This window comes from Gymnogyps californianus, unplaced genomic scaffold (genome assembly GCF_018139145.2).
Source record: "Gymnogyps californianus isolate 813 unplaced genomic scaffold, ASM1813914v2 HiC_scaffold_49, whole genome shotgun sequence".
Classification (NCBI taxonomy): domain Eukaryota; kingdom Metazoa; phylum Chordata; class Aves; order Accipitriformes; family Cathartidae; genus Gymnogyps; species Gymnogyps californianus.
The window spans coordinates 302432-315890 of record NW_026114389.1 but is presented as its reverse complement, the minus strand read 5'-3'; the positions used below and the strand labels follow the sequence as shown (position 1 = coordinate 315890).

Sequence of the window (13459 nt, the reverse complement as noted above, 5' to 3'; positions counted from 1 at the left end):
CAGTACTTTGTGTACGGAGAGGAGGGGGTGAGGTCAGGATAGGTCTCTCTGCCCCAGAATTCCTGCAAATCTGAACTGAAAAATGAAGGGCTTACACTGGGGAAAACACAGGTGAAAACCAGAAAGGACTATGTAGTTACTGCAGACCTTTTGGAGGCAGAGTTAGGAATATTGGTGTTTTGAGGACAGTGAAAAGGAGCAGGAGGAGGGATGATGGGCAGAGGAACTTTCCACTCTCTGGGAATTCTGTCACATTAAATAATGAGGAATAAAGGCTCCTAATTCTTTTCTCTATATGCAACTGTTTTCAGCTCTCGGGATCTCCCGAGTCCGTTACCGTCTGTTGAGATCCCTCAGTGGCTCTCTTTTGGGTACTTTTCCCATCTCACCGTGAACTCAGGTGAACGTTTTGCATTTACAACACCCTTTTGCAAGGCGTTCAGCAGGTCTGCTCTGCTGTAAGAACGAACACCTCCCCTCGTGTGCTTGCTCCCACTGGCTGTATCTGATGGCCCGTGTTCCTCTGCTGGGCAAGAGTGAACGGTCGCTGCCCGCTCTCTCCCTGCCTCTCAGGATGTCGTAGACCTTTCCTGTGCCAGCCTGCAGGCCGTGTCTTTCCCCCGCTGACGAGTCCCGGCTTACTCCGATGGTCCTTTGTGGGAGCCATTCAAGCCCTGAGCTTCCTTGCTGCATTTCTCTGAACCTCCTTCAGTTCAGCTCTGTCTGGAGGCACCAGGCTGCACCCAGGATTAAGGTCCTGGCTAAGCGTGATGTAGGCAGTGGCGTAATGATTTTCTTCCTTCTGTTCTCTCTTGCTTTCCTAGTTATTCGTAACATGTGATTTCCCTTTTTCCCCCAAAAACTTAGCATGTGAGCTTGGCATTCTAAATGGCCTGAGGGTTTTTGATAAAAAATCAAGCCCCTAACATCTCAAACTTTCTCGGAAAAATGCATTACCCACACCGTACATGACCCCAGACTTATTTCTTCAGTATCCGTATACCACGGTAATCTTTGTGCCCCGAGGACCTCTGATGTTTGCTGTGTTTGTTTCCTGCCAGGTGGTAAGGACTGACCAGTTTTCAGTCACACGACATGAGAAGAGAGCCGACGGGCTACTGGGAGACCAGGGTCTGCCTGGTGTCTTTGTGCTATGGGAACTTTCGCCCGCGATGGTGAAGCTGGCAGAGAAACACAGGTAAGAGACGCTTCAGTCCATTTTGTTCACCCTCCGTTGATTTTGCCATTTTGCATAGCTTAGAATTCCATCCTCGCTTAGGCACAACAGGGCGAATGCCTGAAAGCCATCCAAGCCCCTTCCCAGTGGGTGGAGAGGAAGAGGCGCTCCCAGATGCCCTTCCTCTCCATGTGACCGTCTGAAAGGGACTGGGGTTTTTCTGATACTGCCTGAAGCGTTTGAATCCAGTATCAAGATGGAGAAGGAAATTGGTGCAGCAAGCAGAAGTCTGATACAATGGGTCTCGGTTCAGACTGATTTCCTCAAAGTCTTTTTTAGTGGGAAGGCTAGATTTATAGAGCATACCCATCTTGCCAGCACCTACAGCAGCACCCACGCTGATCCAGCCTGGTTACTTACTCGGCATTTGCTAGAGCTTGTCTGCGTGTTGTAGCCGGCGTGGAACGTCTTTCTTCTTTCCGGGTCCTGGCCCTTTTGGCTGCCAGGGCGCGCTGTTGACTCCTGTTCGAGTGGTCGTCAACCCAGACCCGCAGATCTCTTCCAGCTTTTTAGCAAAAGCTTTGCTAAAATCCCAAACCCCGCATCTGCTGGCTTCCCTTGCTCAGCTAGATGGGTGACCTTCTCCTAAAAGGAAATTACCTGAGTTAAGCAGGACTTGCCCCTCGTGACCCCGTGCTGGCTGTGACCGATGACTGCATTGTGTCCTGGTTTCGTCTGCGACAGAGTTAACTTTCTTTTTAGTAGCTGGTACAGTGCTGTGTTTTGGATTTAGTGTGAGAATGATGTTGATAACACGCTGATGTTTTAGTTGTTGCTAAGTAGCGCTTATCTTAAGCCAAGGACTTTTCAGTTCCCCATGCTCTGCCAGCAAGCTGGTGTGCAAGGAGCTGGGAGGGAGCATGGCCAGGGCAGCTGATCCCAACTAGCCAAAGGGGTATTCCATACCATGGAACGTCATGCCCAGTATATAAACTGGGGGGAGTTGGCCGGGAGGCGCGGATCGCGGCTGGGGAACTAACTGGGCATCGGTCAGCGGGTGGTGAGCAATTGCACTGTGCATCACTGGTTTTTGCCTTCCCCCCCCCTTCCTTTTTTTTATTGCATTCCTTTTCATTACTATTAGTATTATATTTCATTATTACTATTGTTAGTATTATATTTTACTTTAGTTATTAAACTGTTCTTATCTCAACCCACGAGTTTTACTTTTTTTTCCTTTGCTTTTCTCCTCCTCACCCCACTGGGAGGGGGAGGGGGAAACGGCTGCGTGGTGCTGAGTTGCTGACTGGGGTTAAACCATGACACATTGTCTCTCAAGGGTTTTTCAGTAACTCCCAGGATAACCTTCTCCATAATTTTACCAGGCACTGAAGATGTCAAGAAGATGTTGGAAGAGTGACGGCGGATTGGATGAGGGCCCGGGAGGAGCTGGAGTTGAAGGAGAGTGAATGGCGCAATGAACGTGAAGCAATTCCTAAAGGAGTTTTGTGCCTTATGGAACCTGCTGCGTACATTGGAATTCCACCACCAAGGTCTGTCAGCATAAAGCCAATCCAGATAAAAAGCGGGACCCTAATCTGCTGAGCATCTAGAGCAGACTGGATGTTGAAACTCAGGCAGCCAGCTCCGGCAGGGGAATGCGCAGTGCTGAATTGGAAGCCAGCGGTGCCCACGGAAAGCCGGGCGTCAAGGGGACTTCACGGCAAACAATATGCGTAGGCGAGGGAACACCAGCAGTGGAGAGAGGGACAGAGCTGACCTTCTCTCTGAAATAATGAGGGCACCTTTGTGAAACGGGGCTTGGAAGCCTGAAAAACCCTCCCACGCTCTGGCAGGTAACCCAGAGGTAGGAGTGGGAGAAGTGGCCGTCTGCTGCTGAGAGCATCTCCCAGGAAGTGGGCGATCCAGGTCCAGTTCCGCTCTTTCCCAGACCCAGAGGAGTGCCCCAGCCAGCCAGCTGAGGACTAGTCTTTGGGCAGAGCACCTTCCTTTTCCTGCTGAACTGCTGAAGTAGGTCCACGGCGCAGGCAGACACGGCAGTCACGAGGGGAAGGGGGTTCAATCAGTTAGCTGTAGCAACAGAACTTCCGACGCTGAGGCTTCCTGCTGGAAACACCCTTAAGACACAGCTCGATGGCTTCAGCAGTATTCTCGGCTCCCTTGCCAGAGCTGAGCCTCATGGGCTTGACTCACCTGAATCTTCCAGGCATTTTGCCCTGACCACCTGCGAAGATTCCCGTCCTCAGGGAGACCAGGGCGTACCAGACCCATAAAAGCAGATGGAAGAGAAGTCTGGCCGCTGCTGCTACTGCCACTGCCGCTGTCAAAGGATGCAGCAGGGTTCAGCAGCTGGAATGTACATTCTCACATGGATAAAACCAATGCCCATACAGCGCTTAGGTCTCTGACTCGTCTGATATTGGGATCATGATTAGCACAGACTAGCAATACGAGACTAACGACTGCCTGAAGGCTCTAAGCTCTGGCACTGCCTCACATTCCTGGAGCTCGGATACGATGCAAGCTCCACTGTTAACGGAGTCAAGGGAAAATGGAAACAGTCAACCAGATGAGTAAGACTCGACAGGAACATCCTTAGAATATTCTCTGTTTTCCGGCGAGTCCTAGTTTTCTGCATTTCCTCCAATCCCTCTCCCACCTTTAGGCAAGCCAGAGACTAGACCTAGGTGAATGATGGTGTTTGGCCACGGCCAACAGATGGGTCTGACTGGGTATTTCCACCGCCTGGTGTACTCACTCCCTGACAGCCAAACAAGCCTCGGGCTGTAGCAGCGTGCAGAGTTGTGCCCATGAGTACAGCCCCAGCAGCTTGTGATGAGAGCTTTCCTCCTCCTCACCTGGTTCTGCAACTCAGCTAATCGACGACTGCAGCACGTGTGAGACTCCTCCTGTGAAGAAAACGCAAGGATTTGGTTTTGGCCTCCAGTCTGGCCAGGGCCATGGTCTATATTCGACTGCCGTTAGGTCTATACCGGGGGGCTGCTGCCACCGGGATTTGCCGTTGTTCCTCTGTATGGCCAGAGCCTCCTCCCACCAAGTAAGAGTCTGTTCTCACCTGTCGAGAAGCAGGCACCTTGTGCTGGTCGGAGAGAGAAAATCCGCACGCATCTGGCAGCGACCGACCACTACAGTATCTCTTCAGTCTCCTCCGTTCACGTTCCACCTGCACGTTGGATAGGAGAAAGGGTCACAGAAACCTGCCACCAAACAAGGAGCAAAAGGACCTCTGGACATCACGGCAAGGAGGTGTCTGCTCAGAGACCGTTAAGTGCACCAGAGAACGCTGGGGGCCAAAAGCACTCCAAGTAGACTACGGAAGAGAAAGAGCGAGAGGAAGCAGATCCTGACACAAGAGTGTCCAGTGTGTGCGTATGGGGCCACTGGGGCAAGAAGGGTGGTACCGGAGTGAATGTGCATTTGTGAAGGCAACGGGGTGCCAGGAGAGAGAGAAAATACAGACGTGTGTGTCCACAGGGGGAGGTGGGAGAGGGAAGGAAACAAGCCGAGGACTCCAGAGCGCTGTCTGTGGAAAGGGGTTGTGTTCCAGAGGACCGTGAGGCTTTGCAGAGGCAGTGAAAGCCTGGTTTACCTGCTCAAGAGTCCTCCTGAGCTCAGCATTGAGTTGCTTCAGCTCAGTCTTCTCAACTTCCAGCCTTGCAACTGCTCGCTGCAGATGTTCCAGCCGCTGCGACAGGAGTCTCTTCTCCGAGAGCCACGAGAGCTGCTCCCCTTCTGCCGTAGCCTGCTGGGCATACAGAGAGGAGATTGTGTGAGCTGGTGCCCCAGAAAGGTTAGAAGGGCCACAATCAACAAGTCAGGGAGAGTACATCCTGAATGCGCAATGAAGCCTTTAACCTGATCAGGCAGCAGTACGAACTCCGTTAGTTTTAATACACCGGAAAAGCTGTACCTCAGAAATCTAAATCTCTGAAAGCATCCTCTAAGCACCATCAGGGCTGCTCTTCAGCCATCGCTACAAAATTGTACTTAGTTTGGTCAACTGTGCCCTGTCCTTTCCATGCCAAATCCTAACCACGACACGTTGGCTAAGCTTGCCTAGACAGGAGAGAACCAATTACCCGTCCCCAGCTTTTGGACCGGAGTGAATTTTAACAGCAAGCGCTGTAGTACTTTCAGTGGTTCTGGGCTTGACAGAAAACGTTCTAGCAGGTGAATGGCCTCTGGCCAGAGCTCTACAGACAGGCAAGCCTGCTGGCTGCAATCATGGTTTCTTCCATGGCCAAGCAGGTCATGGATCTATGGGAATATATATTCCCATATCTTTATAGGAAACAGCTTTAGAACCCTTTATAGACATTTGAGTTGACTGATGATCAGTCACAGTGCCTACCTGATGATGAAACCGGTCCGTGTCCCTCTCTGAAACCATACTCTGCAGGACGGCTACTTCTTCCCTCAACGTGCCATTGGCCATTTCACTCTTGGTAAGGGCGAGAGTCAGTGCTTGTGCCTTCTCTTTCCATTCCATTTCCCCGCTTTCAGTCTGCTTCAAAATAGCAATCGCACGCTCCAATTCTTCCCCCTTTGCCTTCCGCTCATCTTCCAGTTGTTGGGTTAGCTCCTTCTGCCTTTGCAAGAGACGGTCTCTCTCCTGGAGAACTCTCCTCTTCTCTGCTTCCTCTTCCTCCCATTTTCGGAGTTTCTGGATTTGTTTCTGTAGGGTCTCCCCTCCATCCTTCCATCGCAAAGCCGATGTTATTTGTTTCAGGAGTTCACTCTGCCTCCTAAGCTCTTGTTCTCTCCCTGCCAGAGTCTTCTCTAAATACCCGACTCTGTCTCTCTGGTACTTGATCTCTTCATCCTTCTTTGTCAGCGTCTGCTGAATGTGCCGGAGATCTTCCCGAAGAGCTCTTCTTTCCTCGTCTAACTCTTCTTGCTCACCTTGAGCCTTGGTCTCTTGTTCCCTCTCGTGCAAGGCTGCTTCTAGGAGCTTCTCTTGCTCTCTGTGATGTCTAACCTCTTCATTCTTCTTAGTTAGCCTGAGCTGGAGATTCTGCAAGGTCTTCAGTTCTTCTTCTTGGCGCTGGAGTTGCTGCATAAGAGTTTCATTGTCTTCCTCTCTCTTCCTCACCACGTCCTCAAGCAGATTCACTTGCTTCTGGCATGAGGTTAGTGCTACTGTCATGCTTTCTTCACGAAGCCGGAACATGTTCATTTGCTCTGTCTGCCTGAGGAACTCCAAATGGTTCTCCTTCAGGATTTGGCTCATTTTGTCCAGATCCTGCTCTAGACTCTTGGCCTGCTTGCCTTCTAACTCCTTCTGCTCTCGAAGGTCCTGGACATGCTCTTGCAAAGACACGATCTCTTGATCTCTAGCTTCTAGAGAAGATGCAGCGTGTTCTAGTTTCTGCAGTATGGCTTTAGTCTGCATCGCTGCCTCCTCCTTTTGCTGTTGAAGCTTAGAGATAGCCTCCTCCAGAACCCCGATCGTTTTTTCTCTTTCTTTCAGAGTCAGTTTTGTTGCTTGAAGATTTGTTTGCTCAGCTTCATGCTTTTCCTCCTGTTCCTTGCATGCCTCACATTGCTTTCTAAGGGATACAATTTCTTGCTCTTTTTCCTTTAGTGCCACTTCAAGACGTTGCAGGATTTCCTTCTGCTGTTGAGAGTCTTGTTCTTGTTTTTGGAAGGTCTCAATCAGTTCCTTCTGAGATTCAATCATGAAATCCTTTTCTTTCAGTATTGCCGTAGTGTATTCTAAGTCTCTGTGTAAGACGCTCATCCGTTCTTCTGTTTTTTCCTCATAGCTCCGTGTTTGTTGCTTTTGGACGTCCAGGAGCCTGTCCTTTTCTTTCAAGGCTTCGAAGGTCTGCTCCAGTTGGTGCCGGACAGTCCTTAACTGCATTGCCATGCCTTCTTCAGCTTCCTGGATTTGCTTTTGTTGGGACTCAAGCTCTTGATCTTTTTTAGATAAAGCAAGTGTCATCTTTTCTACTTTACCATGAAGCTCTTGCAGGTAGCCCTCTTGCTCTTCCTTGTACTGCTGCAAGAGGCTTAACTGATCCCTTTGAGACTCACACTCACTCTCTCTGTCCTTAAGAGCTGCCCTCAGGTGTTCAAGGCTTGCGTGCAGAGATTTCACCTGTTCCCTCTCCATTTCCAGGTCTTGGATCTGCTGAGTCAGAGACATAAGCTCCAAGTTTTTCTCCTTCAAGTTTCCTTTCATATGATCAAGATCCACCTGCAGATTTCTCACTTGGGATGCACCGTGTTGTTCTAGAATCATTATTTTCCCCTCCTGGAATTTGATCTCCTGCTCTCTCTCCTCCAGCTCCTTGCTCATCTTGCTGACAGCAGTCCTCTGCATTTCTCGCTGCTTCTCCAGCTCCGCTATCAGTTCTTGCTGGGATCTGATCCCCTGGTCCCTCTCCTCCAGCTCTTTGCTCATCTTGCTCACCACAGTGCTCTGCATTTCTCGCTGCTTCTCCAGCTCCCGTATCTCTTCTTGCTGGGATCTGATCTCCTGGTCTCTCTCTTCCAGGTCTTTGCTCATTTTGCTGACAGCAATCCTTTGTTCTTCTTGCTGCTTCTCCAGCTCCTGTATCTGTTCTTGCTGGGATTCAGTCTTCTGGTTTTTCTCTCTTACGTCCTTAATAACCTGATCCAGAGCAGTTTTGTGCATTTCTTTCTGCTCTTCCAGCAGTCTCATCTGTTCCTGGTACACCTTCATTTCTCCCTCCCTCTCTGACAGGATGGCAGTCACATGAGTGAGATTCTCCTGCAAAGCTTTTCCCTGTGCTGCCTCTTTCTGGAGCACCTGGATTTTCTCCCGCTGCATTTCCAGTTCCTCATTTTTAATTTTTAGGAGAGACACTGTGGTGTGGAGTTCTTGTTCAAGGGAGTGATGCCTATCTGTTGCTGTAGTCGCTCGGGTCTCAGAGGCTGTGACCGACTCCTGAAGAAGTTTTATCTCCCATACCAGTTCTTCTTTAAGTGCTTGCAGTCTGTCCCGTTCCTGCTGCAAAACAGGGAGGAAAAGATTCAGTAATGCCGTCTGTGTATGTTTGCTTTTCGTACTCGATTGGAACTCCTGCTCCAGCGGCAGCCAAGTGCTGCCCCCCCTCTCCCTGCCTCTCGGGATGTTGCAGACCTTTCCCGCGCCACCCTTTAGGCTGCGTCTTTCCCAGCTTACTCAGCCAGTCCCACCTTCCTTTCTGCCCTTCTCTGAACCTCTTCTAGCTCTAGTGTGTTCTTTTGGGGAGGAGCTCCCAGAACTGCAGCCAAGATTTAAAGCCCAGACTAAGCATGATTTAGGCAGTGGCATGATGCTGTTCTCTCTGCTAGGGAGGAAGGGAAGAGAGAACCACCCCAACATTTGATTTCCCTTTTTTGGGGGTGCTGGGGTCTTTTCTGGACCTCTCCTGTCTAGAGTTTTCAGGGTACCATCCTCTAGAACCCCACTGTGCCCTCTGGAAGGAGTAATGGTCAGATCACAGTCTCTCATTCAGTGTTTGAAATCAGGACTAGTTTTCCCCTTGCTGGCACACATATTTAGCCAAACCAGCACTTTGGTTTCTCAAATGTCTGTATTTATTCCCCGCTGTCTGCTCTCAGATGGGCAACGTTGAACAGCTCTCCATCATTAGCAAACTTTGTCTTCTCACCCCTTTTTCCAGATCCAGATATTTAGAAATCTAAATATGGATTTGGACACAAATAATTGCCCAAGCTATGCAATGTAAATAGAGACAAGTTTGAAAATTACTTTGACTAAAGCTTCAAGGGCAGAAATCTTCAGAATTGAGGAAAATAAACACCCTGAATCATCACGGAGTTTTCTATGACTACGGCATCTTCCCTTACTTATTCAGAACAATGCAATTGGAAAGGTTAAACCAACAAACAACCACTCTGTATCTTCCCAGATTTGGACTGAACCTGTACGAGACCACCCAAAATCAGCTCTCCACTGGAAGAAGTTGCTCCTTAGAATTATTAGCAGAAGGCCAAAAAACATGTAAGAAATGGCCCTTCACGGCATCTGCCAGCCTCACCAGGACATCCTTTCTTTGCTTCTCAGTGCTCTCGAGTTTCCTTTCCAAAGACGCCACCTCTTGATGTAGAGTCACAGCCTCCTTCTTTAGAGGCTCTTCAGAGGCTGCTAGCTGAGATGTCAACTCTTCCACCTCAAGTAAAACATAAACAAAGCAGTCAAAGACTACAGCTTGTCACTGTCAGCCATAGTATATACTGTGAGGAAAGGGAAAGAAGTTGTTGAAATTCCACCCTAGCACGAGAGTACCAGATTCACAGTGGATACAGCCGACTTGTTTAAAAATCTCAGTGGGTCACCATGGTCATCTGAAAAACCACCTTAAAAACCAAGGCTAGCAGTAACAAGACCAGCAGAAATCCATGCTGATGATTGCTGGCAAACAGGCAAAAGCACTAGGCCATCTGTCCAGGGCGGCAGCTGAGATTCAGCTGGCCTGTAAGTCTCCTTCAGAGCAGCTGAGATGGAGACCACAGTATGGTGGCAGTCCGAGGGATCACCCCATCAGCCTGCTGCTCTGCCACGGAAAGGCACGAAGTGGAGAGACGGCCTGTTTGATGACTGGAGTAGCTATTGCTGTTGCAGTCACCTGGTTTTGTAGAGCATCCCGCTGCTGAAGGAGGATATTCATTTCCTCTTTGACGGTTTGGATTTCTCCCTTGTGCCTCTTCTCCACTGCCTCGGTCTTGCTCTGAGTTTCCTGCAGCTCTGCTTGCAGCTCTTCTGTGATGTTCTGTAAACACAAATGGAGAGCAGGCTACTGGGACCTGCCATCAGGCCCAGCTTTTTCCTCTTTCTGTCTCAAAATCACATTCATTCAGCCGCTTCTTTCTGCTTTGCTACCCAGCTCTGCTTCCAGTGTAACCCTGCCTTCCTGTTGCGGATCTCTGGAGCTTCCCAGGCTCTGTGCTTTCAGTGCCTGCAGTAGTCCTTGCCTCCTCAGTCCCAGGACTTATGTTTTATGTCCTGAGTACTGCCCTTCACTCTGTTACCTGCACGGTAGCAACTTCCTGCTTCACATCAAACAGCTTCTTCTCGTGCTCCTTTTCTGTCTCTGCCTTCTCCTTTTCCCATTGCTCCAGCATCTCCTGGACCTCTGAATGGTGCCCTTCCCGCTCGCTTGCCTGATGAGGGGAGGAAAAGACTTCAAGATAAAGTCCCAGCCAAGCTCCTCAAAACAAAGGGAAGCTTCATCCCTCCCACAACCCCTCACCAGAACAGCGCACCGTAATGGCTTTGTGCCCTCCATCAACCACATCCTATCGAGGAACTTAAAAGGAGGGTCAGCAGGTGGAAGAAAAGGAGACGTCACCTTCCCCTCTCTGATGCCTGCCTGTTTCCCAACACCTCTCGCCTCGGGATTTCTCTCTGTTCTCAGAGTCTCTGTTTTCAAAGCTCAACTCCATTCTCATCAATGAACAGATGCTGAGGGACTGCAGGGTGAGCAAGAGGCCAGTACCCCGATGCCCTAGTCACAAGACAGGCCACGAACTGAAGTACCAGGGACAAGGGCCCTGTTCCATACGCTTCCAGCCCAAAGCTAATGCCTCTGTCAACCGCGGAAGGACAGACAGAAAGGAACAAAGTTCCCGTGCCTGCAGCTGGCAGGAATGTCAGGAGTCCGCTTCACGGTAGACAGGAGTCCGGTAAGCTCCTGCCCCTTTGCTGCCATGCTTTGGGTGGGGACCACCCAACCTTCTGCTGAACTCGTCTTAGGCCCACCCTGAATCTGGGGCTGCAGTTACTGTCCCAGCAGAGTCCTGTGGGTGTTCACGTGCCTTCAAGTAGGAGCCATTGGCTCTGCTGCCTGGCCTGGCAACGTGTGGCCTATGACAGATGACTGCTGCCATTTCACACGCTATTCTTCTTCTCAAGCCAGCCCACAAACCTTGCTTGAAGAATTCAAAAGCGTATCGTTTCCTACCAGGTCTTGCAGGAGCTTGTTTATTTCCACTTCATGCTCAGCTTGCCGGAGTCTGAGGGTGTTGTCATACTGCCGTTCTGTCTGCAAGAGCCGTTCTGCCATGTTTTCCCGTTCCTGCCTCATCAGAGTCCTCTCCGCTTCCAGCTCACACTGAAGGCACTTCACTTCCCCTGCAAACACGACAAATGGCAAGATTCAGTGCCTGCCCAAACAGTGGTTCTGACTTTACTGACCTTAAGCCATTTGAATTTCAGTGTAGGAGGGATCTGTCTCCGGCTCCTTCACTCCTCAGAAGCACTGCAGACAGAGAGCTATTTTTATACCATCTCCCCTAGGCAGGGGGAGCACCAGAAACAAAGCAATGAGCCTTTCACCTTGGATCACCTCCTTGGCCTGCGTGACGGTGTGAAGTTGGACTTCAAGCTGACTCCTGGCGATCTCCAGCTGAGATAAGCGCTGCTGAGCCTCAAACAGGCTGGATTCCAGGGTCTCCTTCGCCGACCTGCAAGTTACAAATACGGAGAGAAAGGAGTTTCTTGCTCCAGACACCCACAGGGAGTTACTCCAGTAAGAACACTAAACAATGTCCTGCCTAGGGTCTCCTCCCCGCCTTTACCTGGCCTCTGCCAGCTGCTCTGAAAGGCCTTGTCTGTCCCGCTCCACGGCTGCCAGTCGCACCTCTAGGGCAGCCTTCTCGTGCACCAGCAATTCCTTCTCCTTGCACACCTTGGCCAGCGCATGCCCTTGGCGAGAGGACTCCTGGCGCAGCTGCTCCAGACCACTGCTAGCCGACTCTTGCTGGCGGTAAACCTGGAAGCGGGACAAAACACAGTTGGAGTCCTTTCTCTGGAGTCCTGGGCAGAGCCGGCCAGTGCCGCTTCTGAATCAGCTGGAGGAGAAAGAGCTCCTGGACGTTGGGCTGCAAGGTTAAGAGCATCTGCTGTATACCGCACTCATACCCTGGGCTGCCAAAAGGCACTGGCACTGTTCACTTGGAAGTGATGTGTAAGGCCCTCACAAGGGCCTTACACAAGGTACTGAAGAACTGTTCTGTTATGATCTAGTTGCAAAACTTGACAGCTAGCACACGAAAAGGGCGAAAACGCTCATTCTTCCTCCCTTCAGAGCATTTCACAAATGAGCAGAGCAGAACTGGATGAACCAAGCCCAGGGGGAAACGAGCCTTAAAGGGCTGCGGAGGCCTTGAAACTCCTCCAACTCTCTTCTTTCCTGGCAACACGGGGTTGTGCCTGCTGGGCTTTTTGGGGGCAGAGACCCAGCTGCTCTCACCTCCTCCCAGGTTTGCAGTGCAGTGCGGCCACAGCAGCTCTGGCATGTTGCCCTCTGCCTGCTTTGGGGTGGAGGAGATGCACACGGAAAGCCGGGCGTCAAGGGGACTTCACGGCAAATATGTGTAGGCGAGGGAACACCTCCGGTGGAGAGAGGGACAGAGCTGACCTTCTCTCTGAAATAATGAGGGCACCTTTGTGAAACGGGGCTTGGAAGCCTGAAAAACCCTCCCACGCTCTGGCAGGTAACCCAGAGGTAGGAGTGGGAGAAGTGGCCGTCTGCTGCTGAGAGCATCTCCCAGGAAGTGGGCGATCCAGGTCCAGTTCCGCTCTTTCCCAGACCCAGAGGAGTGCCCCAGCCAGCCAGCTGAGGACTAGTCTTTGGGCAGAGCACCTTCCTTTTCCTGCTGAACTGCTGAAGTAGGTCCACGGCGCAGGCAGACACGGCAGTCACGAGGGGAAGGGGTTCAATCAGTTAGCTGTAGCAACAGAACTTCCGACGCTGAGGCTTCCTGCTGGAAACACCCTTAAGACACAGCTCGATGGCTTCAGCAGTATTCTCGGCTCCCTTGCCAGAGCGGAGCCTCATGGGCTTGACTCACCTGAATCTTCCAGGCATTTTGCCCTGACCACCTGCGAAGATTCCCATCCTCAGGGAGACCAGGGCGTACCAGACCCATGAAAGCAGATGGAAGAGAAGTCTGGCCGCTGCTGCTACTGCCACTGCCGCTGTCAAAGGATGCAGCGGGGTTCAGCAGCTGGAATGTACATTCTCACACGGATAAAACCAATGCCCATACAGCGCTTAGGTCTCTGACTCGGTCCGATACTGGGATCGTGATTAGCGCGGAACAGCAATACGAGACTAACGACTGCCTGAAGGCTCTAAGCTCTGGCACTGCCTCGGATCCCTGGAGGCGAGGCAAGAGGAGGAACGGTACCTCCGCTCACCGAAGCAATGGGTTTGCTAGGTGTTTGACTCTGCCAAGGGGTGGAGTGTGACTGTTCCCTCAGCT

The 13459-nt window shown here is 51.0% G+C and overlaps 1 protein-coding gene across 1 annotated transcript in view; it reads left to right on the top strand.

Annotated features, from left to right (window-relative positions):
- LOC127028920 (centrosome-associated protein CEP250-like) overlaps window positions 1-13459 on the top strand; it is a 74611-nt gene that overhangs the window by 27941 nt on the left and 33211 nt on the right.